This window comes from Lutra lutra, chromosome 4 (genome assembly GCF_902655055.1).
Source record: "Lutra lutra chromosome 4, mLutLut1.2, whole genome shotgun sequence".
Taxonomy (NCBI): Eukaryota; Metazoa; Chordata; class Mammalia; order Carnivora; family Mustelidae; genus Lutra; species Lutra lutra.
Genome location: NC_062281.1, coordinates 87071864 through 87098156, shown reverse-complemented (window position 1 = coordinate 87098156; position 26293 = coordinate 87071864). Strand labels below are relative to the sequence as shown.

At 46.8% G+C, this 26293-nt stretch overlaps 1 pseudogene; it reads right to left on the bottom strand.

The window, feature by feature from the left end:
• Positions 1–26293, bottom strand: part of LOC125097306 (myomegalin-like) — a 91807-nt pseudogene that overhangs the window by 10170 nt on the left and 55344 nt on the right.

Here is a 26293-nt window from a genome sequence, read left to right as displayed (position 1 = left end):
AGTATCCAAATACTGCTATAGCATCTTATAAGGAGGCTGGAGGTCATGAGGTGGGAGGCAACTCCCCCTGAGAAGTCCTCACAGGGCACCTGCTGTCTATGGTTCGTATCTACCAACACCAAAGCTCCATGAAGCTCCTTCCTATCTTTCTTTCCCTATATCCAAATTCTCACGAAGTTTTGCTTCTTTCTAAAAATGTTGTCTTCTATCCATTCCTCTTCATCTTCCCAACAGCACCTTAGATCAGACACTTTTCATGTAAATACCCCATAACCACACCCATTCAGTGGGTTTCCCTGATTGTCTCCCGACACCAGTGTGTCCCACTAGTCTGAGAGTTCTGTTCCCATCAAGTATCTGTTTTGTTTGGAAAAACGTACTCATTTTCCATGGCCCACTCTGTAGAATGTAAACTTTCATGGTACTTCATAGCTCCTCTGTATACCAGCAGCCTTCTCAACTGACCGGACTTATCACACTCCCTGATACAAAGCTCTCCCATGGGGAAGGCTGGACCTGATGCTTCCAGGAGTGCACAGAAGCCATTCTCTCAGCCTGCAGTGCCCCTGATACTTCTTCAAGTTCTGGTTCACCTTCTCATCAGCAAGTTAGGAAATCCAATCAGGTTTTATGAAAATTCAAATTTGACTGAATATTGAAAATTCTGTATTGCTTAAGGAATTTTAAAACAGATAATAAAAAAAAGTAGAATTAAAAGGCTTAGACATCCCATCCAAAGCAAGAGCTATTTCTATGGGATCCTTGACAAGTCATCCCTTTCTATTTAAAGGGGCTTGGATGGGAGGCTTATTCCTTCACAAACTAGCAATTCCATCACTCGAAATCTCTAGTGGTCAGGAAGGCATAAGAATGATCTAAGTCCAAATTCTACTGCCCTTTATCCTTTGATGACCCTTGTTCAGACCTCTAAAGGGATGCCAAACACAATAGCTCTTTTTCACCTGATAGTTCTTCAAATATTTAAAACCAGTTCTCATCTCCTTGTGATCTTGTCCAGGCCGAAAATTGTTTCGTTTCTCCAACAGTTCAAGATTTCTGGTCACCTGGCATGGTAGCTCCTGTCTTCACTTTGCTCCCTGGTTTGCCATAGTCCCTTTTACAAGATGCTGTCCCACAATCTAACAATATTTCTGATAAGGTCTCTCACCCTACTGTGGTCTCAGGTTGAATTGGTTTTTGTAGCAACCTTTGCCTACAAGTTCCTTGTCTCAGCCGGTTTCTAAGTAACTCCCTATTCTCAAGTCCATGAATGGCTAGAGAGCCAGGCCTCCTGATCCTGTACCTCTATCACTGATATTTTTAATCAAGCCCAGGGTTTCTTTTTTATCTTTTCTAAATTTATTTTATTTTTTTAAAGATTTTATTGATTTATTTGACAGAGATCACAAGCAGGCAGAGAGGTAGACAGAGAGAGAGACAGAAGCAGGCTCTCCGCTGAGCAGAGAACCTGATGTGGGCTTGATGCCAGGACCCTGACATCATGACTTGAGCTGAAGGCAGAGGCTTCACCCCCTGAGCCACCCAGGTGCCCCAATCTTTTCTAAATTTCATCATATTGACATCAGTACTCTGTTCCAGCCTGGTTGGACTTATTAACTTAATGTTTATAATACCCTCTCCCATTTGAACAACAAAGGGGAAATAGAAGAAGATTCTCCAACATTAGATCAGTATTTTAGCAGGTGGCAAAATGTCCTCAATAAAACAGTTTAAAATTTAAATTCAGGCTTGGAATTTAGATCCTAACAGAGGTATTTCTGTAAATGTGCATCTTTTAACTTTCTCCCTGGGGAATGAGTCAGGGTAGGAGCAGGGCACCCACCATACTGGCTGCATGGGGGCAATATGTATTACCCACAATATTCAAGAGCTTCTCACATTGTGGTGCCATCAGGACAATTCTTTGAATTTTTTTTTAATCACTGTATAACCTATATTTTGCTCAACTTTTCTTTGGCCACCTAGGCAGGCAGAGCTGGACTCTTGTCCGACTACTTTTAAGGATGTCTCGGCTGGATCTTGCGCATGTCACCAACCTCTGGGCTTTGCACATGAGAGAACCACTTTGTTCTTACTGGGACCCCCAAACCTGGCTGAGGCAGAACTCTAGTTTTCCAGAGCTCTACAACTCCCAAGGTAAGGAAACCAGAATCCTAAGCAAGAGCAGGGAGCTCACTGGGGAGGGGAGAGGGAGAACACATACCTTTCAGCCCTTTCTTGGAATTGCCATAAAGTGCCTCATAGATCTGTAGCTCTGACTGGAGGGACTGGAAGAGCTGCTGTTTCTCCTCACACTGCTGCCGAGGAGGGCAAGCGTGTGCTGCAGCCTACATGGGGGAGGCAAGGGCCCGCTGAGTGCCTGGTGCCCCTCGACCCCTCCAGGCCACCTGCTGTCAGCCAACCTTCACATCACAGGGCTTTAGCCTTAGATGTCAACCAGGGGTTGTGAGGACCATTACTTTTACTTTACAGATGTGGAAACAGAAACTATGAGAGGTGAAGTAACTTTGCTTAATGTCATGCCATTAGCTACGTTAGTTGGGAGCAGAAACGCAAGCTCTGTATTCTTCCTGCCCCTATGGTGCTCTATTCCTGGTGATAGGCAGTCATAGGGTTTGTGTCGGGGATGTGCATGATGGCTGGTGGGGATGCCTCCTACATTACAGTGAGACCAATATCCTTAAACTAATGGGAAGGGTGAGAACATTTTTTTCTCCAGGATCTGATACGCTGACCGCCCCCCCTTTTTTTAAATGTTGATCTGAGACAGAGATCACTTGCCTGCAAGCGGTAGGAGGAGCAGAAGAGGAGGGAAAGAACCCCAAGCAGATTCCAAGTTGAGTGCCAAACCCAGCGCAGGGTTCATTCTCATGACCCAGAGATCATGACCTGAGCCAAAATCAACAGCCGGACACTTAACCGACTGAGCCACCCAGGTGCCCCTGATATGCTGAACCTTGTAAAATAGGGTTTTACTCTCCCAACTTTGGAGTGAAAAGGCATTCTCAGAGAAGTCCTTCCTTCTGCTCGAATTCATCCATAAATCAGGAATAGCAGAGGGGAAATTGAGGGCCCCAAAAGGCTCCAATACCTATCTTGTCAATACCCCCATTAAATCTAAAAACAGGGCCCCCTTCCTTCTTATTGGGCTCCCCCTTACCTGGAGTCTTTCTCCTGGAGGGACACGCATTCCTCCTGTAAATGCAAGATCTCCTGTTGCTTCTCCAAGTCTTCCAGAAGCTGCTGCCGTTCCCCCTTTTGGCGCTCCATCTCCAGCTCTTGAAGCCAGGATCTCGAGGACAGCAGGGCCTCCCTCAGACATTCCATCTCCTGGGAGCGCTCTGGGGAGCAGAATACAGGACAGCTTACACTGGGGGGGCAGACGCTGGCTGGACAAGGAGCCCAAGCTCCTCCATCCTGACACGAAGAACTAAGGCAACGGGAATGCAAGCTGATGCTGCAGCTGCTCAGAAAAGCAGAGGGTGTCAACTCACTACATCCACATGCCCTGGGGAATGTGGAGCCTCCATCTTTGCAATGCCCCTGATCATCTGCTTTCATAAGGTCTACCCTGCTATTAGAGAAAACGCTGTGGTTTCTTTTTTTCCTTCTTTCTTTCCTTCCTTCTTTCCTTCATTCCTTCTTCCCTTCCTTCCTTCCTTCCTCCCTTTTCTTTGAGAATTTATTTATTTATCTGAGAGAGAGAGAGAGAGAGCAGGAGCAGCAAGGAGGAAGCAGAGGGAGAGGGAGAAGCAGACTCCTCTCCCTGCTGAGCAGGGGGCTCCAATCCCAGGACCCTGGGATCATGATGTAAGCCAAAGACAGGTGTTTAACCAACTGAGCCACCCAGGTGCCCCAAAATCTGTGTTTTCTTTCTTTCTTTTTCCCCCCAAAGATTCTATTTATTTATTTGACAGATAGAGATCACAAGGAGGCAGAGAGGCAGGCAGAGAGAAAGGGGGAAGCAGGCTCCCCGCTGAGCAGAAAGCAGGGGATCATGACCTGAGCCAAAGGCAGAGGTCTTAACCCACTGAGCCACCCAGGTGCCCCAAACGCTGTGGTTTCTAATGGTCACTATTTTCTAAGTTCACACACCCTCTATGTGATAATCCCTTCTTTAATTTTGCCGAAGAGCAACATCAAGACTTCTTGTCTACAGTTTTTTGAATACATTATATTCATCAATCTGAAAATGGGGACATCTGTCCTTTTCTGGGCTTGTGGAATCTCAATAATCTGCATGATTTCCCAGAGACTAAGGACAGGGGCTCTGAGAACCAGGCTGCAGGAGCTGTCAGTCTACCAGGGGGAGGTCCCTGGGCATGGCCCACCATGCTTGTCCACATCTTAGTGACTTCTCCACACTGAGGTCTGTGCTAGCCTGTCCCAGCATGCAATGGCGGTTTAACAGTTGTGTCTTCTCTCTTCTCTGTGACTCCTCCGTCTCTCCCTCACACATTCCTGCTCCAAAGAGGCAGATTTAGAAACATCACTTGTTGTCTCTTCCCGTTCCACAACATTCTTTCATTCTGGGCTTAATCCTTTAGGAAAGTATTAGTCTTTCATGGCTATTCAATAAATATTTGCAGATAAATATAATTTTTATTGACCATATACTGATCTGATCAAGTCAATTGACACTAAGGTCAGCTGCCCCTAGGTCACAGAGGAAATGATGCCCCCCTCCCTTGGATGCCCATCGAATAGTGTTGGGAATGCTCTGGAGGACATCTGGCTGGTGCTTCCAGGGAGAGTCCTGAGGATTACTGAGCAGAGAGGAGCCCAGAGTGGGTGAGGGAGGGGAAGCAGTGAGGAGACAGGGATGGCAGCTCAGTACCAGGAGAGATACATGAGGCTACAGTAAAGTCTGGACAGGGAGAACTGACACCTAACTGGTATTCAGTTCATAACTAATGGCTGAGTATCTGAGTATCTGTGGGTTGCACAGAGGTGGTGGGTTTTCTAGGGCTATCTTTGTCCCTAGAACCTCAGAGCATGAGGGCCCACGGTTGGGACCTCTCAGGAAATAGCCCCTTCTAGACTGAGAACCGCATGGGACTTTGGATTGGTGGACCTGGTTAGCTGTTATCTCCACCTTCTTCTCTTGGCTTCAAAAGGTGTTTGGAGTGGCCAGGAGGAAAGGGACCAGGAAGGAGCGCAGTGTGTGGCTTTTACCACCCACCTCTAGAAACATGGCTCAGCTGAGCCTGAAGGCTCTGGTTTTTTTCCTTAAGGACTCTGTTCTCATTGTAGAGCTGAGGTGTGGGTTCCAGGCTGGGGCTGTAGAAATTGGAGGTAGATCCTGCCCCAGAAATTGTAAGCAGACATGTTACACATTAGGGTAACAGATGCTTTCCAGAAACTACCCATTCTGTCCTTCCAGAAATACTGTCCCAACCCAGCAGGAGTGCCTGGATCCCCAAAGGCCTGGATCCCAAGCCTGGTGAGCCAAATGTCTGGTTTCTCTGCAGGCCCCACCATGTGCCCTAGCTGCAGCTGTTCCAGAGGCTCTTGTCCCCACAGGAGCCCCCTTGGGGCTGGGGGAAGGACAAGGCATGTAGAAGGAATGGCCTCCAAGGGACCCCAGCCCGAGAGGAGAGTGTTGGAGGAACGGCCACCTTGGTAAGTGGCTGTGGGAAGGCACCCGCTGAGCGGGCTCCACCATGTGCCAATCCCATGACAAGGCAGAGAGGTCACCAGGCACATATACGAGCAGACTAAGGACGGGCTGGGAAGTCAGATGTCCTGCAGACATGCCTCGTTAGCTCTGCCAGGAGGAAAGTACTCTTTTAGCTCTAAGTGAGGATAAGAGCACCTGACCCCTGCCTTGCCGGACTGTTTGGAAGGAGCAAGTAGAGGAAAGCCCAGCACATGCTTTGGAAAGCGTGAAGCCCAACCTCCAGAGGCTCCCCAGTCGTGGCAGCGTGGGCGGCTCTGGGCCTCTCCTACCACTCCCACGGGCTGCACAGCTGAGCTGGTGTTCAAGCTGCTCCTGCAGCCAGTCATTGATACAGATGGACTCCTCCAGGCACTGGTGCAGGTTCCGGATCTCTCTGAGATGTTCCCCCAGCAGGTCAGCCCTTGCAGCCATCCCATCAGGACGGAGGAGAGGTGGGAGATGAGGAATCCGGGTCACCAGGGGGGGCCCAGTGGAAGTGGGGCATGGCCAGTGGCTCCTCAGCAGGATCCCTAAACACCCCCACACTTCCACCAACTGCATTCTCTCACATGGGCACTCAGGAACACAGCGACTTTGCTTAAAGAGGAAACGGGCTGTCAAACCCAGGACAGACTACATGAAGCATGCCCCAGGGGCTGCCTCCTACACACAGTTACGTTGAGGGAGTTTCAAGACTATTTATTTATTTGCAAGAGAGAGAGACACAGAGAGAGAGTGCGCATGAGCAGGTGGGGGGGGGGGGCAAGGAGAGGGAGAAGCAGACTTTCCACTGAGCAGGGAGCCCTCAGTGTGGGACTCATTCCCAGGACCCTAAGATCATGACCTGAGCTGAAGGCAGACATTTAACCAGCTGCACCACCCAGGCACCCCAAAGTATGATGGAGTTTTAAATGTAAGTGTACAGTGACTAGTGTAACTGGTGAGGGTGAGGGAGTTCCACATGGTTTAGAAAAATAACTGAAGTATCGGGATATGTATGGTGAGCTGAGTGTGACTTTCTCCTGAGTGTGTTAGGGAAGACTTCACTCTATCCTGATATCATTATTCTTATGGATACTTGACGGAATATTCTTTAATGAGGCATTAAGCTCTTCCTCCAGCCTCAGAGAGGAGGCATAAGGTAGAAGTCCGTGGATATAAACTTCTCCTATGTGGTTAATGACATGAACGTGAGAGCACAAGGTGTGTCTCTGACTTTCCCAATTTCCCAAACAGCACTGAGGCCCTGGGCAGGGAGGCTGAAGCGTGGCACTTTGAAAGGTCCAGCACAGATAGGACCCTGTCATTTTACCCCCACTCTGTAAGCCAGGGACTAGAGAAGTGAAAAATGTCCCTGCCCAGCTAGGAGACTCTAAATGAGATTTCATTTTGCAGACCAACTTGTTTGGCTTTATGTTTTACCTGTGGGTTTGGAGTTAAGCTGACACACAGAGGATCCTGAGGACAGGTCGCCTGATACACTCCCTTTCTGAGGCCTCATCACATCCCACTGGCTGCCTCTGCCCAGGTAGCCAGGCTCCAGGATTCTTCCCAGTTCTGGGCTGCCTCTCAGAGGAGAGTGGGGCTGGGCGGGGTTGATAGAGTGAGAAGAACTGGCTTCTAAACAGTTGCTTGGCAGTGCCGCTGGGGAAGCAGGATGGATGGTGATGGGCAGAAAGAAACCAGAGTGAGGAAGAGAGGATTGGAATTGCTGGTCCTTCCAGCAAGGAAGTGTGGGATTGCTAAGAGTGGACAGCAAAGGGCACATGTGCGGTGTCAGAAATCCCAGTCCATTGCGGAATACCAGTTAGATGAAGACCATAACCTAAAAGCTATAACTTTCACCTCATGTGTTTGCTGGCATGAGACACCAAGAGGCGGAGGATGGACAAAGTATTTGGAAGTCACCAGTGAACACAAAGGAAAAGTCCAGAGGCTGCACTCCTGGCTTCTACTAAAATTCCTCACGATACAGTCCAGGAATGTTCTGGAAGGAGAACTCAGTCCCAACGTTGGAGGATATAGCACATTCCTATTCATAGATGTATGTGCTCAATGCTAGCATCTATGGAGGGATGTGAGAACTTTCATTTAACATAGGCTGATGCTTTCATAGATCTTAGGAAATCATGGGCCTTCCCCTGAGCCAAATCATCTCTGCTTCTTTGTGAAAAGAAGTCCAGGCTGTGGGAAAGACAGACAGAGATGGGCATGGCTGTAGTTTAGGATATTCCTATTCAGAAGACTGCTTTCCTTCAGGGATTATCAGCATGGGCAGCATAGTAAGCAGATAGCTTGACCTAAGCAAAGAGGAAGAGGTCCTCATTCCCTCCAACCAAGCCAAACTCCTCTGAGGGGATAATGCAATTGGCTACTTGTCAAATTTCATCTCCATTTGTAACTGTTTCTCAAACTTATCCACATACTACAGTCACCTTGCAAAATGTAATCAAACACATACTGATGCCTGGACCTCCCAGAGATTTTGCCTTAACTGGGAATACAGCTTGGGCACTGGATGTTTTAAAACCATCCCAGGTGATTCTCATTGGCAGCAAAGTTTGAGAAGTACCCATCATGGGTCTCTCCTTCCTCAATATGCAAAATAATAGATGTTCATTTGCATCACTGGGGGATGAAAAATGTCAGTATCTGAATCTTTTTTTTTTTTTTAAAGTAGGCTCCATGCCCAGCATGGAGGCCAATGTGGGGCTTGAACTCATCACCCTGAGATCAGACCTGAGCTGAGGTCTAGAGTCAGATGCCTAACTCACTGAGAGTCACTGAGCTACCCACGTGACCCTCAACATCTAGATTTTAGTTGGGATTTGTAAAGATGTGATTTCTTACCTCTTTCACACCCCCTTCCTCCCCAGCCCAACACAAGGCAAAGGAGGAAATCAGGGGTTGTTGACAGCTTACATTTTAACCAAGGCTGTAGAAGGTTCTGTTCCAAGTCTATCAGTAACAGCGATCAGCATTCTCACATTCCTGGTTGCCCAGGCCACACAACAGAGAGCACATGCCCTAAACCATGCAAAGATGCCAGACAGACTCTAACACAAGGAGATCATTGCCCCACGCTGCCCCAAGAAGCTGCCATGCACCACTGTCCACATGGAAGCTTGCTTCAAAGCACACAAAGAACACTAGTAAGCTGCCATCCCTCAGAGAGGCCTGTGCTTGAGGATAGAAAAGACAGGGCTGTAATCTTGCTCACCAAAGCTGGGACCATCCAAACTCTGGTCAATGGCTCAGACTAAGTATGACTTGATCCCATATCAACAGACCCTTTTTCATGCACAGATGTCTCCTATCTCTCCTTTTGGACAAAGACAAACTGACAAATGTGGAAAGGTAAAGGAAAAGAAAAGTCAGCTAGAGATCACTCTTGCCATTTTGATATGGGACAAATTTGTTATCCGTCAAATATCAAATTCTAGATCAGAGGTTCTGATGAACTGTCTACTGATCTCTAAAGAGATAGAGAAAAGATTGTTTCAAGGGGCTTCCAGAATTTGTTGAGCTTAGCTCTGAGCAGGATGGTAACAAAACCATCCTAGACAGAAAAGGTATCATGGAAACACAGGACTGGGAGCAGAAGACCTGGACTCAAGCCCATCTCTCCCACTTACTAGTAACCTTAAACAAGTAGCTCTACTCCCCGAGCCTTAGTTCCCTGCCCAGGCTCTACCTATCATGCAAGTGGTGTGAGGCTTAGGAAGACCAGGTTTGTGTTGCTGGGTTAGCCTAGATTGCTACACCTGGGTAAAGCTGTGATAAGCAGGAGGCAGTCTTCTAGATGTTTCTGCCTGCAAAAAGGGGAGCTGTACAAACTCTCCTATAAAGGGTCTTATCTAATTGGTTCTGAGAATCAAACTGGGACAGAGTAGACTAGAGAGTGTATTCACTTTCAGGATTGACATAAGAAACAAGCTGGGCTAAATGACGATGGGGGCTTCAGGTATATGAATTCTCAGCTGTGGTCCTAGGTTACTGGACACTGTGCCTGGTTTCCCTTACCATCAATCTCTGGATCATCTGAGCCTTTATTTTATTTTATTTTATTTTTTTAAGGCACAGAATGTGGTTTTAAGGTAACATCAAACTGATTTCTAAGTGGGTTTTTTTTAAAGCATTATTAGAGAGCAAATTCCTCATTTGAGGGTTTTTCTTCTTTTTTTCTAAGCTATAAATAACCCCACACCAACAATTTTGACAATGAGTCATCCAGCCCAGACATATATCAAAGCCTTTCCAAAAAGATGACCATACATAGCCTATAACGGTTATGATCAATATAATCAATGATCTCTGGGAGTCAGAGGACAGAATTTACAATCAGGTATCACAGCCTGTGCTTCCGGTCCGAGCCACCAATCTGTAACCTGTCCCAGGGTAGAAATGAACCATGTGCCCTAGGAAGGGGGGCTTTGTCACCTCTTCTGAATCCTTCTTCTGCTACTACCCTTCACACCCTCAACCTAATGATGTTAGGAGCCAAAATTGATGAAGAGCATGTTTCACAGCAGGAGACTGTAGGAGGCATGGAAAGGACTCCCCAGAAATGGCCACTTTGTCTCGCATAGGCAAGGCACAAAAGCTCTCACCCATGCCCTGCCTGCAGGCACGTCACCAGTGTGTCAGGCTTTCAGCAGACTTGGTGGTACCCCACACTGGCAGCAGCAGGACAGGAGCAGGTCTAGGGCCTGACAAAACAATCACACACACACACACACACACACACACACACACACACACACACACATACACATACCAGAAAGACAACAGTAAAGGTATTTCCCAAAAAAAGCAAGCAGGGCCACCCGCTAGTCTCCTGCTGGTGACGTGCACACCCTAGGTCATTTTTCAAAACTCCACCACCAAGCTAAAGCCATGCAGGGCCACATGGGCAGGGCAGCCTGGCCCAAGCACATGAAGGCCACAGGAAGTGCTCACTTTCTCCCAGTTGTTTCTGCAGCATCTGAAGCTCCTGCTGAGCCTCTGCCAAGGAGACCACAGGCGTCTCACAGCAGCCAAGGAGGGGAGGGCCAGTGGGGCTGAAAGGCAGGAAGCTGGGTGCTAATGAGGGCAGCGGTGACTTGGGAAGGCTAATCAGTGTGGGTATGGGGGGAAAGTGAAGGCCTAGAAACATAGAGTTGGGAAGAAAGGAGACATGTCATTAGAAAGAAAGGAATGGGGAAAAGATGAAGAAGATGAAACTATTTCTTGTCCTGATGTCTCCTTGAGGGGAGGGTATCATTCAGCATGGTGTGGGCTGACAAGGTGAAGGGCCAGGGTTGTCACCCAAAAACCAGGCTTAGTGGACCCCTCCTCCTTCTCCCTCGCTGGGGACATCCGGCATACATATTCTATGCTCATCTTGGAAACAACCAGCTAAAGTAGGCAAGGTAGCGTAGCTGTATCCCAGGCAGCTATGAGAGCCTCTCCCAGCTGTCCCAGGCACAGAGGGGTCAGGACGTCTGCACGTTAATGCTCCCAGTCACCCCTGGGCGTGAGTCAGTCCTTGCCCCTGTGACAAGGCTCCCTACACCTGGAACTCCTCTGAGAATATAAGGGCTCACCCTGAGGAGGGCAGAAGCGGGCTAGGACTGTGGGGAAATGTGCATTCCTCATGCGTGTCATTCGAGTCTTATGCAGACAAACCTGAAAATCTCAAACCAATGCACTCATTCACCAAAAGAAAAACCAAGGTCTTGGTAAAATGACTCAGACACAATAGCTTGCATGCCAGTCCAGGCATTCAAATCACTTAGGAAAAATTCTTAATGCGTGCAGTTGCTTCAGGCTCTGCACTACTAAGTCATAAACTTTGGGAAGAGGGCTTGCAAATTTGCATTTAAAATAGATCTCCACAGATGACCATGATGTAGCCCATCTATGGACAAGTCTGGGACATTCTGATGTCTGAATCTATCTCCTCTTTCCTAAAAACAACTATATGGCAGGAAGCCCGCAGAGGGAGCAGAAACAAAGAATGATCTGTGGAGAATGCCTCCATGGAAAACAATGAGTACACTCTAATCACATCCCTCCCCCCGGGATGCTGATACACTGTCAGAGAAACACTGTGAGGATACCCACGTTGCCCAGTGACACAGGTTAGGCATCCTTCAGGCAGGCGTTCCAATTTTAAAACCCCTGGCCTTCTGCTCCATTTGACCCCAGAGCATTTGCACGGATGTCTACAGCACTAGGCAAACAGATTTCCCATGACTTCCTGGGCCAGCTGCTGCCTACTCTGGCCCAGAAACTTCGAGCCCCAGCTCAGAAAGGGTCAGACACATCCCCTTCTTAAGATTTTGGCTGATGGGCTCTCAGGAGAAATGGGAGCTACAGAAGGACAGCATGTGCCTTCTGCGGGCACCTTACGACAAATCACACCGAGGGCAGCCAGCCGGTTGTGGCAAGAGGTAAGAGGCAGGGACAAGGCTTGCCTTCTTGCCATCACTGGTGTGGGGCTCTAACTGAACAGCACACTCCTGGCAATTAAGTTGGGGTAGCTAAATGAAATGTACCCCTCCAACTGGCTGCAGGACAGGCACAATGTACATATCAAGGGCTGCCCAGCTGCTCGTAAATCCATGAATGAATGACCATATAATGTGAACAGAATCTTGCAGGATCCTGAAGCATCCCTAGTTGTTGCAGAGGCTCGCCCTGAAGAGAAAATGGGTAATGCTTCCAGGCTAGCCATGAAGTGACTTTCTTTTTGTTCTGTGGTGACTATAATCATGGGAGAGACATTTTGCCTCTTTGCTCCCCAGAGTGAAATGAAAGAAAGAAATGAAAATGTTTACTTTAAAACGATTTGCTGACTACTGGTCAAAATTGGTATTCTGATCAAAGTCTACTGCAGATCTCTGATTTGCCTAAAATATTTAGAACCAAGAAAATGCAGACACAATTGGTGGACAAGGAAGGCCTCTTGATTTCATCTAGGATCTGATACCTAGAAGCCTCTGACAGTGGAAACATTCGTCCCTGAAGAAAAGTCAAACAGGCTGCTGAAGGAAAGGAAACAGCGCTCCCGCTGTGTTGGCTGTCGCATACCTGGATGGGTCTGGCTAGCCTCCTGGGTGGGGGAGGGTCTGGGGAGCTGGCAAGCTGATGGGGTTGCTGCTGGGTTCTGCTTTAAGCCCCCGAGGCTCACTGGTTGCTGATGGCTTAGAAGACAGTACAGCAGAATGACTTGAATGATGGTGGAATCTACAAAACCCATGAATGAAAGAAAATGTTCGGTGGTTGACAAAGAACTGGAATCTGGCCATCTATTGAGACAGGGGTACCAGGGCAGGGCCTGGCTTTCTGGGAAAGCACCAAGCACAAACACTGTGAGTCATGTTCATTTCCTTGTTTGCCTCCCTTCTTGAGGGAGGCAAACGACCTGAGAGGTGAGAGTGGGGCCCAGACCAAGATACTGTGAAAATGGCATTTCCAAAAGTACCAGATGGGAGCAACAGCATCCATGATTGCTGGCAGATACCCAGGGGACACTAGCTCAGGACATGCAGTGAGCAAGACCTCTGCAGGAGGGAGATGATGTCCCATTTGAAGAAGGAAGTCAGACAGACAGTCTGTGCTCATGAGACAATGGGGAAGAGCCTGCCTGGATGTTCTCGCTCTTCCCACTGTGCTTTCCCTTGGGTATACCAGCTTGCAAATCCAGTGGAGACCCCACAACACCCCCCGGAGGCAGGAGCAGAGCAAAGATCCTGAGGCACTGGGGCCTGTACTTGGTGCTTGGTCCCAGGGCCACGTTTAGCCTGACACACACCAGGGAGGATCTACAAGGCCTGGCTCGAGAAACAGGTTACCTGAGTGACCAGGCAGTGCCTTCTTCTCTTCATAATGTGTGTACTCACTGGCTACATCCATGTCAGAGCAGGCTTCCAGCTCATCAGACAGGAAGGAGGAGCTGCTGGGAGAGCACTGGGAGTCCGACAAGGCGTGGCTGCTGGAGGGAGTGAGGGACCCGGCATCCAGCTTGGCCTGCAGTACATCGATCACTTTTTCCTTCTCCTGCAGTTCTCTGCTGAGCCTAGTGGGGCGGAAGGAGACAATAGGTGAAGCTAAGGGCACCGGCCCAACTTGTCCTGACCCAGGCACATGGGAAAAAACACCTAAGTCAAGGGAACCATTCCTGTGAAGAACCATCAAAATAACCTATCACTGATTAGGGGGTGGAGAGTAGGTCGGGTGCAGTGGGAGGAAGAGGGGCAATCACCACTCAGGGCACTGGCCACATGAGACGCCGGAAACTAGCAGAGACTCAGCAAACTAGCAGAGACTCAGCCATCCCCGTAAGGCACAGCTGCTCCAAGTGCGGCCCCAAGAACTGCTGGTTACCAGTCTCCAAGGAACTGAAGGTAAGCGGTGACAAACACATAGCAGTCTGGCATTGCCCTTGACAACCGAGAACAGGATGCGTGGAATCATGTGGATGATTGAGGTACAGCACAGCTATGTGTCCGGGATGGATTAGCAATGAAAACAAAACCAAAATGCTTTGCTCTTCACCCCAGGGACTTAGAGCAGCACCACATGGTCTAAAGCAGGCTTCTGACAGAGAGGGGCTTGGACTAGAGGCTACAGCTATGGATTTTGAGCCCATATTTTACTGTACATGGTAAGATTCTCTGCAGTGACTCATTGAAAACTGGTTCCTGAGAGACCGTAGCCTCCCAGGAGTCTGCAACACTCAGGCCTTTCCCCCACCTCCCCAAGGAACTACATTATGGTTCTTCAATTCTTTTTTCCCCCCAGAGGAAATGGACTACTACCAAATGAGCTGCCAATGTGGCTTAGCATAAGTCAACTCAGCAGTGCAGCCTCATCTTTAAACACCCAGGAAGAAAGCAGAGGAGAGCCTTGGGGGTGCCAAGGACCCCTGGAACCTGGTTAGTTTACTGTTGGGTCAGACTGAGTCTAGGTTACCAAGCCTGGAGCATAATTACCCAATAGAAATCAACAGAATTATAGCAAAAGAGAGGCTAACGTGTCTCATGAATAAATGATCATGTTATAATCAGCATTTCCCTGCCCCAATTTGTAAAGTTACAGTCACCCTGGACCCCTTGGGCTTTGTTCCTGATTCCTTTACCAGATCCTATTTCAAGTTACCTGAGGGCCAGCGGTTCAAGTCCAGCTTGATCTTTCTCACTTTTATGATCCTCTGAAAGCCAAACTCAGAAAGACATGGTAAGAAATTAAATAGATCCCACTTCCTACATTATAAATTCAAGAGCATCTTTGGGTACAGAATGGTGATTCCTCTATGTATGTCCAAGTCATGTAGGAGAATTACTTGGGAAGGTTGCAGATTGTATCCTCAGAGGGGAGACCTGTGGGCTCTCTTGAACTCAACAGACAGACCTCCCCTGACCTCGTGATCAGCCTCAGGACTTCCTCTACCCTAAATCAATGCAAAGAAGTTTGAAGCACACTTGCTCAGCTTCTCTCTGGAATATTCCACCTTCTAAGCCTGCCACAGACTCACTCCCAGATACACGCTCTGTGTCTCATCACAGCATTCGTGGAGAGCCCACTCTTGCTCTATCCTGTCCCACCTCTGCACCTGCCACCAGTGTGTGGGATGGTTGGCCCCCAAGACTGATCCCGCTATCTCTTGGTACTCTCAGGAAAGGTCTTCTAAGTAAAGAACTCCAATAATAACCCATATTCCTAACTCTTGCACTATGACATTCAGTGCCCAAACCACGTCCAAAGGGAAGTGTACTTTAAATATACTGGAATTATATTCATGTATGACACCATGTGATAAACAAAGAGACATTGAAAGGCTAAACCATTGCCCAAAGCAAATTAATGGCAGCATCCAGGCCACCACTGGGGTCTTGCAATTCTCAGGTCAGGCTCTTTTCACTATGATGACATCCTCCAATCTCTTCTCCCTTTCTCCCCCTTAGCAGTGGATGGACACAGCCTGCTTCCCTAAAGGTCACTTGCATGAGTGCTCCAGTTTCTGCCATTGCAATCATGACCTCCGAATCCTGTGTTTCTCCTCAGTGTTCCCCACCAGCCAGTCTTGATCCTGTAATGGCCCCAGGAAATGAAATGGAACAGGACCTGTGTTAAAAGATTGTGGTGGAGGGGACACCTGGGTGGCTCAGTTGGTTAAGCAGCTGCCTTCAGCTCAGGTCATGATCCCAGCATCCTGGGATCGAGTCCCACATTGGGCTCCTCACTTGGCAGGGAGCCTGCTTCTCCTTCTGCCTCTGCCTGCCATTCTGTCTGCCTGTGCTTGCTCTCTCTTTCCCTCTCTCTCTCTGACAAATAAATAAAATCTTAAAAAAAAAAAAGATAGTGGTGGAGGAGTGGTGGCCACCTGGGCCTGGTGCTATGGGAGTGACCGAGTGTGTGCCAAAGCCCTGTGGCCAACTTACTGGTGCTGAGTTTGCTGGTAAGCCTCTCTGTCAGCTGGCTTCCCTGGGCAAGTTGCTCTCGGAAGCTCTGCCCCAGGTAGTAGTCAATGTCATTGCTCCTAAGAAGGTCCTCAAAAGATTTTACTGTATCTTTCGCATGCTGGGTAAGAAGGTAAAAGATGTCTCTCCCTTCTCGTATTTTCTGGCGTAGGTACGACAGCTCTTGGGCCTGATTCTGAATCAGGGAATCACATTTCCTAATACAGGAGAGAAGAGGAAAAAGTAAGAATGAAAAGGAGTGAATGTGAAATTATGGGCCTTCAGTAGAGATTTCTGTGAGAACATTTCAAAGGAGCTCCCCAGGCCGAATTCTGGCACAAAAACCGAAGTATATAAGAGTAAATCCCACTATGATACATGATGTCAGTTTAGCAATTTAGTGGTTCTTACAATGTTTTGTGCACGTTAGCCTTATGTCCAGGAGAATCGTAGGTCCTGTGGAGGTAAATATGGTGCCCAATTTTACATTTCTCATGGGACTAGTAGAGTGTAGATTCACAGCTGATACTCAAGAAACACTAAATGTGTTTTTTGAGTAGATATTCAATAGACACAATAAATAAAAATAAGTTCAGTGACTAGAATCACTTAATTCTGGGATACCTGGCTGGCTGGCTCAGTAAGAAGAGCTCATGACTCTTGATGACGGGGTCAGGAGTTCAAGCCCCATGTTGAGCGGAGACATTACGTAAAATAAATAAATAAATACATAAACTTGGGGGGGGGGAAGGAATCACTTAATTCTAAGTCTAGATAAGATCTTTCATGCCTTCATGATGATCATGGAAGATCATATCTATTACGGCAGACTGTTTTGCCAAGATGGCCATTACATTCCTGTTCCACATGTTATTTTGCCAATGTGCCTTTGCTCCTTCTCTCATTGGCAGGTAGAGGCTGTTCTCCACCTCCTTAAATCTGGGCAAGCTCTGTGAGCACTGCGACTGAGGTAATAAGTCCAGGAGTAGCTCTGAAATGTCCTGGCAGCTTCTACTTCCACTCTGTTGGAAGCCAGCCACCATGCAGAAGTGGAACAACCTAAGACCACTTGAGAGGCCCACCCCAAGGAGAAAGACCCTGGAAGACAAGGAGCCAAGGGGGGAAAGAGAGAAGGCAAGGAGCATCATATCACCAGACACGTGAAGCCATTGCATGGCTGCCCTAGGAGAGACCCCCAAGCAATAGCCACCTTGCTGAGCCCTGTAAATCCACATAAATTATTGTTTGAGGCCACTAAGCTTTTGCATGGTTTGATACTCAGTGCAGATAACAAGGACAGATACCCAGTGTCTTCCAACACAGAGTATTGTATTCCAACACAAAGTCATACTGAGAGCTTAATATATGTAAGGCAATTTTGATCACTTGTACTAATTCATTTAAACCCAGTAACCACCTGTTGAGATAGGTTCTCTTACTCTCCTCATTTAATAGGTAAGGAAAGAGCCAAGAAAGTCTAAGTAAGTTGAACAGCTAGAAAGTGCCAGAGCTAGGATTCAGACCCAGGCGATCTGACTCCAGCCTTCCTACTATACCACATATCCAGTCGCTTTACTAATAGATTCCTGAGAGGAAATCCCAGAGACCTGGTGTCTCCCAAGCAGGGCCTACTGACCTTTCTTTGGATCTAGGCCTAGCATTGAAGTAGGCACTCTTCTGATCACCTTATTGGGTTCTCTCTTCTACCTGCCTGGGCTAGCCCACCTCCAACACAAACTTAGACATTTTCAATCCTATCAGGGTCCAAATATTGTCCCCCTTACACAGGCCAGGAGGCTGATCTCAGTTCCTCTGCCAGCTTCCCTTCTACTCCAGTTTTTGGGAGCTGGGCCTCTAGCTGGGACACTCTCTGGATCAGGCTCTCCAGATCCTTTTTAGCCTGAAGCCCCGGGGAGTAGAAAGCCCCAGTGCCATCAGACAGCCACCCATCATCCTCATCAGTGACACTGTGAGGCGAAGATCCCTCAAGGGTGTCAACGGCCTTCAGCTTTCATGGTCTTTCCAGACTAGATGAATAATCACTTGTAACTGAGAGAGACCGGACCTGATTCTAGAGGTTCTGGATGATCTTGTTGGCATTCTGCAACTGGGCCTTCAGTTCTCTGATGTCCTTCTACAGGAGAGAGATGTTTTCCGACTTTCCGTATGCACGGAATTCCTCCTGTTTCCCTCGAGAGCTCTCCAAGGTCTTTTTCCCTGGGGGGCTAGCTGCTAAGAAACCCAGAAACCGCTCCGTCAGGGCTGTTTCCCTGAGGCTGTCATGTTCCTCACACTCTGAGATAAGACAAAGACATCTTCCTGAATAAAGCTACACATACTGCTGAGGCTTGGAGGCAGCTCTGGTGCCGGGGTTAGGAATCGCTAGAGTGAAAGTTGAGGCAGTACTTTATTCAGCCCCATGCTTTATCAGCATCCAGACATGGTACTTCCACCCATTCAATAGCCCTGCAGGTCAGGAACCAGGCACAGTCACCTTCCACTGCCCTGAGTGTTTTTTCTATTCTCAATTTCAGTTTGGTGGGTGTACCTACAGTCAAAGTTCTTCTAGGATGGAAAAACAGATTTTTTTAGCTAGAGTTTACATGTCTCCACAAGCTCATCTGGTCTCTTCATTAAAAAGTAAGCCTTAGATGATCACCAGTTGGACAGAACTTTCCTTCTTTTAATCAATAGCAATATGTTGGAAACTAATTAGAGACATTCCCACTCACACTCAGCCTCGTGTTGGACAAGAGCTCTCTGCCAAACTTCCTGTGCCTCACTGGTCCTTGGTCCCCTTCCATCTACCATACCCCTGGGCCCTACTCCTCATTAGGTGTGGGACTGGCCAGTAGCTCCCAGATGGGAAGGCCGACTCCAGGGAGGTCAGGTGAGCCCTGCCCTTGTGTTCCTACTGGGACTGGTGCTCTCTTCCTGCTCAGATTCATTCTCACTTCGGCCACAGGTCTCATAGCCCAGATCCTGTAGGTCCACCTGCACCTGCTGCTGTCCTGCTTTACCAAGGATTCACCTGCTCAGGAAGAGACAGAGGGTGTCACAGAGGTTCTTGGAATGTCCCACATATCCCCTCAACCTCAGGGACATGTGCCTTAGCCCTCAAGGGGCAGGGAGTTTACAGCCAAAGTGGAATGGATGCTTCTTTGGACCAAAGTGGGAGAAGAGACCACTCACTCCAGGCAGGAATTCCTTCCACCAGGATGAGCTCTGTGTGCCACTGGTGATCTCACCAACAACAACTGAGGCTTTGTGGGGACCAGATATCTTTATGTTAGGTATTATATATATTAACATCTCTAGAAGCCCCCATGAAACTAGCAAGTGCTTTATTCACAGAGGCTCAGTAAATATGTGAATGGGGCTGAACTAATTTAGAGTCCTAAAACATCGAGATCTATACAGTTCTATAAGATAGCTACTAGCCCACAGCAAGTATCATCCTCAATGGGGCTCACAGCCTTACTGTTGAGATCAGGAACATGACAAGGATGCCCACTCTCACCACTCTTGTTCAACATAATATTAGAAGTCCTAGCAACAGCAATCAGACAACAAAGAGAAATAAAAGGTATTCAAATTGGCAAGGAAGAAGTCAAACTCTCTCTCCTCGCAGATGACATGATTCTTTATATGGAAAACCCAAAAGACTCCATCCTCAAACTACTAGAACTAATATAGCAGTTCAGTCATGTGACAGGATACAAAGTCAATGTGCAGAAATCAGTTGCTTTCTTATATGCTAACAATGAAAATACAGAAAAGGATATTAGAGAATCGATTCCATCTATGATAGCACCAAGAACCATAAGATATCTGGGAATAAACCTAACCAAAGAGGTAAAGGATGTGTACTCAAGGAACTACAGAACACTCATGAAAGAAATCGAAGAAGACACAAAAAGATGGAAGACTATTCCATGCTCATGGATCAGAAAAATAAACATTGCAAAAATGTCTATACTGCCCAGAGCAATCTATACTTTCAATGCCATTCCAATTAAAATTCCACCAGCATTTTTCAAAGAGCTAGAGCAAACAATCCTAAAATTTGTATGGAATCAGAAGAGACCACGAATCGCTAAGGAAATGTTGAAAAAGAAAAACAAAACCGGGGCATCACATTGCCTGATTTCAAGCTTTACTACAAAGCTGTGATCACCAGGACAGCATGGTGCTGGCATAAAAACAGACACATAGACCAGTGGAACAGAGTAGAGAGCCCAGATATGGACCCTCAACTCTATGGACAAATAATCTTCGACAAAGCAGGAAAAAATATACAGCGGAAAAAAGACAGTCTCTTCAATAAATGGTGCTGGAAAAACTGGACAGCTATATGTAGAAGAATGAAACTCGACCATTCTCTTACACTGTACACAAAGATAAACTCAAGATGGATAAAAGACCTCAATGTGAGGCAGGAATCCATCATAATCATAGAGGAGAACCTAGGCAGTAACCTCTTCTCTATCAGCCACAGCAACTTCTTTCAATATATGTCTCCAAAGCAAAGGAAATAAAAGCGAAAATGAATTTTTGGGACATCATTAACATCAAAAGCTTCTTCACAGCAAAGAAAAAAGTCAACAAAACAAAGAGGGAACCCATGGAATGGGAGAAGATACTCACAAATGACAGTACAGACTTAAAAGGCTGATATCCGGGATCTATAAAGAACTTCCCAAACTCAATACACACAAAACATACAATCATATAAAAAAAAATGGGCAGAAGACATGAACAGACAGTTCTCCAATGAAGACATACAAATGGCTAAGAGACACATGAAAAAATGTTCATCATCACTAGCCATCAGGGAGATTGAAATAAAAAATCACATTGAGATACCACCTTACACCAGTCAGAATGGCCAAAATTAACAAGACAGTAAATAATGTGTGTTGGAGAGGATGTGGAGAAAGGGGAACCCTCTTCCACTGTTGGTGGGAATGCAAGTTGGTGCAGCCTCTTTGGAGAACAGTGTGGAGATTCCTTAGGAAATTAAAAATAGAGCTTCCCTATGACCCTGCAATTGCACTACTGGGTATTTACCCCAAAGATACAGATGTAGTGAAAAGAAGGGCCATCTGTACCCCAATGTTCATAGCAGCAATGGCCATGGTCACCAAACTGTGGAAAGAACCATCATGTCCTTCAACAGAAATATGGATAAGGAAGATGTGCTCAATATACACTATGGAGTATTATGCCTCCATCAGAAAGAAAGAATGCCTAACTTTTGTATCAACATGGATGGGACTGGAAGAGATTATGCTGAGTGAAAAAAGTGTAAGCAGAGGGAGTCAATTATCATATGGTTTCACTTATTTGTGGAGCATAAGAAAAACATGGAGGACATGGGGAGATGGAGAGGAGAAGGGAGGTGGGGGAAATTGGAGGGGAAAACAAACCATGAGAGACTATGGACTCTGAAAAACAATCTGAGGGTTTTGAAGGGGCGGGCGATGGGAAGTTGGGTGAGCCTGGTGGTAGGTCTTATGGAGGGCATGTGTTGCCTGGAACACTGGGTGTGGTACATAAACAATGAATTCTGGTACACTGAAAAGAAATTTAAAAAATAAAAAAATAAAAATAAATAAAAATAAATAAAAATTAAAAAGAGATTGCTACTAGCCACACATGACTACTTCATATTAAATTAATTAAAAGTGGGCAGTGTCATAGGGAAGCTCTACTTTTAATTTCTTAAGGAGTCTCCACACTGTTCTCCAAAGAGGCTGCACCAATTTGCATTCCCACCAACAGTGGAAGAGGGTTCCCCTTTCTCCACATCCTCTCCAACACACATTGTTTCCTGTCTTGCAAATTTTGGCCATTCTAACTGGCGTAAGGTGGTATCTCAATGTGGTTTTAATTTGAATCTCCCTGATGGCTAGTGATGATGAACATTTTTTCATGTGTCTCTTAGCCATTTGTATGTCTTCATTGGAAAAGTGTCTGTTCATGTCTTCTGCCCATTTTTTGATATGATTATCTGTTTTGTGTGTGTTGAGTTTGAGGAGATTCCTTAAGAAATTAAAAATAGAGCTTCCCTATGACCCTGCCATTGCACTACTGGGTATTTACCCCAAAGATACAGATATAGTGAAAAGAAGAGCCATCTGTACCCCAATGTTTATAGCAGCAATGGCCACGGTTGCCAAACTGTGGAAAGAACCAAGATGCCCTTCAACAGACGAATGGATAAGGAAGATGTGGTCCATATACACTATGGAGTATTATGCCTCCATCAGAAAGGAAGAATGCCTAACTTTTGTAGCAACATGGATGGGACTGGAATAGATTATGCTGAGTGAAATAAGTCAAGCAGAGAGAGTCAATTATCATATGGTTTCACTTATTTGTGGAGCATAACAAATAACATGGAGGACATGGGGAGATGGAGAGGAGAAGGAAGCTGAGGGAAATTGGAAGGGGAGGTGAACCATGAGAGACTATGGACCCTAAAAAACAACCTGAGGGTTTTTAAGGGGTTGGGGTGGGAGGTTAAGGGAACCAGGTGGGGGGTATTGGGGAGGGCACGGATTGCATGGAGCACTGGGTGCGGTGCAAAAACAATGAATTCTGTTACACTGAAAACAAATTTAAAAAATTAATTAAAAGTAAACAAAATTCCAAAGCTGAACTAGACACATCTCATGTGCTCCATAAGCATTTCAATCACTGTAGGAAGTTCTAGGAGAAAGCATGGATTCTAAACCAACGGTGATGGTATATTTTCGAAGAATGTGATTTGGTACCAAGAGGAGGAGAGAAACTATCAGTATATGTTGAGAGATGTAAAGCACTTTGATGACTATAGCAGAAATCAGCAAACCTAGATGTTAGCCCATTTCTTTCCTATATGCTCACAGCAAACTTGCTTTGTTTTTTATTCTTCTCTGCCAGGTGCAAAAACTGAAGTTAAATAACCATTTCCACAATTCTAGGACCCTGGTCGGGATTAAATTTGTTTTGAGGCTGGGGAAGAAAAGGGAAGTCTACAAGAAGCACATAGACAGATGTCTTAGTGATGGTGAACCTAAGACTTACTAAGCATGACTCTGTATTTCTCCAGCTGGTTGGCCTGGCAAAGACTGTGGCTTCTGATATCAGCAGCTTCTCCTGGAGGTCCTGGTAGCACTGTCTGCACTGGGCCAGCTGGGAGCACAGGTGCTTGGTGGATCCAGGAAGGCTAAATTCTGATGGAATCCCAGGGTCTCGGGCCTGGGGCTGGTTATCCACCTGTGAAAAGAGCCAGCATAGGGACCAGGCAGTAACAGTCCTGGGCAGTCCCGGCCCCATCCCTTTCTGACCCCCTGTGGACTATATTCATGGGTTTGTGGACTATATTCATGTTCCAGCATTCCTCAAGCCCTTTGGTAGTGGCTTGCTTTCCAGCTCCAAGCTCCTGCAGAGCTAGGATAATGTTTTATTCATCTCTGTATTTTCAGCACACAGTACAGTGCCACTAGAATCCACTGAGGGGCTCTCAGTAAAGATTGGTTCAGCGGTCAAAGAGAGGAGAGGTAGAAACCTCTCCTCATCTATCCTCATGCTCCTGTCGCAGCCTTGTCCTCCACTCCCCCACCTCGAATCCTCTCTAGTCTCCATTTACTCAATAGTCAGCAAAGCCCCTCCCCTTAGGAGGATCCCAACAGCCCAATCCTGTGGCTCATGAATAGACACCTAGGATAGGCTGTGATGAAAATGGCAGTGATACAGAGATGTCATTACACACCACTTGTCAGGGCTTCCTTAAGTCCCAAGCATCCCTATATGGCATCCTATTGAAATCAGCTGTTTTATGCCATCTTTCCCCACCACACTGCAGACTTACGGGCAGAGACCAGGTCTTTCTGCCTGCTGCCCAATTCCTAGTGTGCCATCTGAAAAATGAAACACTATTTATGAAAAATTAATTACCCAAGTAATGTCTGTGAGACAATGTTATAAAAGCTTTTCCAAAGGCTGAATGTGTGAGGAATATTATTACTGCTGCTTGTGGGGCAAAGAAGCCCTTTGCTCAGTCCTTCTGACCCATAGAGCAGAACTGTTTTAGGTAAAAACTGTACCTCCAGGCCTTCTCCACAGGTCTCTATTTCCATCTAAACCCATACTTACTTGGCGGCCATCCATGGCGAGGCAGCCCCAAGGTCAAGACTCTGGGGTCTGGGGCAGGGCCTTATGGTCACGTGCTCCTCCTCCTGGCATTGGGGCTTCTCAGGAGAACAGACCAGCTCTGTGTTCATTCTGTCAATCTCCCGGGCCAGGCGTGCAAGGAGCTCTGGGCTAAGATTACTATTCCCGTCCTTGCTGCTCAGCACGAGCTGTTCTTTGAGGAGTCTGATGATGTTGTGGGCATTCTTCAGTTTTCCCTGGAGCTTTCTGAATTCAACCTGAAGGCTATTCTCATTCAGACCCCCTCTGGCTACCACAGTTTCCAATGCCACCTCGCCCTTCTCCTTGTCTTCCTCAATCTCCCATCCGTCAGACATTGCTTCTCCCATCTGCTCTTTCAGCTCTGCATTCTCAAGGCTCAGCATGGTGTTCCTGCAGGAAACACACACACACCATGAGGGGGTGGCTCCTCTCTCAGCCTCAGTTCCCGTAGCCCCCATCTCAGCCCAGCAGAGACTCAGAGACACCCCAAAGCAGGAAGCCACCTCAGAGATGGACAAGGGCTCCCTTATTGGATAGACTCAGGAGGAGAGACTCCCGCATTACCACAGCTACTTGGTGGCAACACAGTCCCTAAAAATCTTGGACTCAACACACATGGTCTAGTTGTGTTTACTCTGGTCATCAAGCCTCATGTTCATTTTTTTTAAGATTTTATTTATTTGAGATAGAGAATGAGAGCATAAGTAGTAAGTAGAGGCAGAGGCAGAAGGAGAGGAAGAGGGAGAAACAGGCTCCCCACTGAGCAGGGAGCTGGATGCAGGACTTGATCCCACAACTTGGGATCATGGCCCAAGTCAAAAGCAAATGCTGAGCTGACTGAGCTACCCAGGCGCCCGCTCAGCCTCAGGTTCTACTTTTCACTGGTCTCTGGAATAAACAAAGGTACTTACAGTGTTAAGAAAAAAAAAAAGAATAAGAAAGACCTTTTCCTGGGACAAATTTATTATGGGTTATATAATTCTATTAATTATCATTGGTCAGTTTTCAACCACTGGATAAGAAATTGGGACCTAGGAAAACAAGAAATAAATAATACCAATCAGAACTACCATCAAATGTACTTCTGTAATTATTTGCTTTACGTCTGGCTCTTTCGATAGATGGTCTTCATGAGGTCAGGGACTCTTCCTATCCTGTTCACCCTGTATCCCCAGAGCCTCCACAGTGCCTGCCACATAAAACATGCAAACTTGTAGAAGACATAAAATGGATAAACAACTAATTTTCACCAAGATGTTCTAGACTCTATCCTTTCTTCACACCGAACCCTTTGCCAGGGTTGGATGGAAGTGTTAAAAACAACAACAACAACAACATTGCTTTAACAAGGCAATTCATTTAAATAGGCAGTTTGCTTAACCTCTTTGAGCCTCAGTCTCCTTTTATATAAAATAAGGATAACATACCTAGTAGAGCTACTGGTTTCTTAAGGGGAATTGCATATATGGTCTAGTCAGTTCAGGATCTACAACAGAGGAGTCATTTTATTCTGCTATACCAGCTGCAGACTTGAAAAGTACTAACATCAGAATTCTATGAGGTACTTGTAAAAAACAACAACAACAACAACAACAAAAACAAAAACCCACAACTTTAGAGCTAAGGCCTGTGGATCTACATTTTACCTAAGTCCTGCAGGTGATCCATAAGCACACTATATTGAGAACTGCTGGCTAGAAAAGGCACAGGAAACTAGTAATTAACACCTGAAGAATTAGCAGTTGGCTCTCCCCTAGATTGAGTTTCTTAGAATCCTGAACTGGCTGGCTCAGTCAGAAGAGCATGTGACGGGACACCTGGGTGGCTCAGTTGGCTAAGCAGCTACCTTTGGCTCAGGTCATGATCCCAGCATCCTGGGATCGAGTCCCACATCGGGCTCCTTGCTTGGCGGGGAGCCTGCTTCTCCCTCTGCCTCTGCCTGCCATTCTGTCTGCCTGTGCTTGCTCTCTCTCCCTCTCTCTCTGAC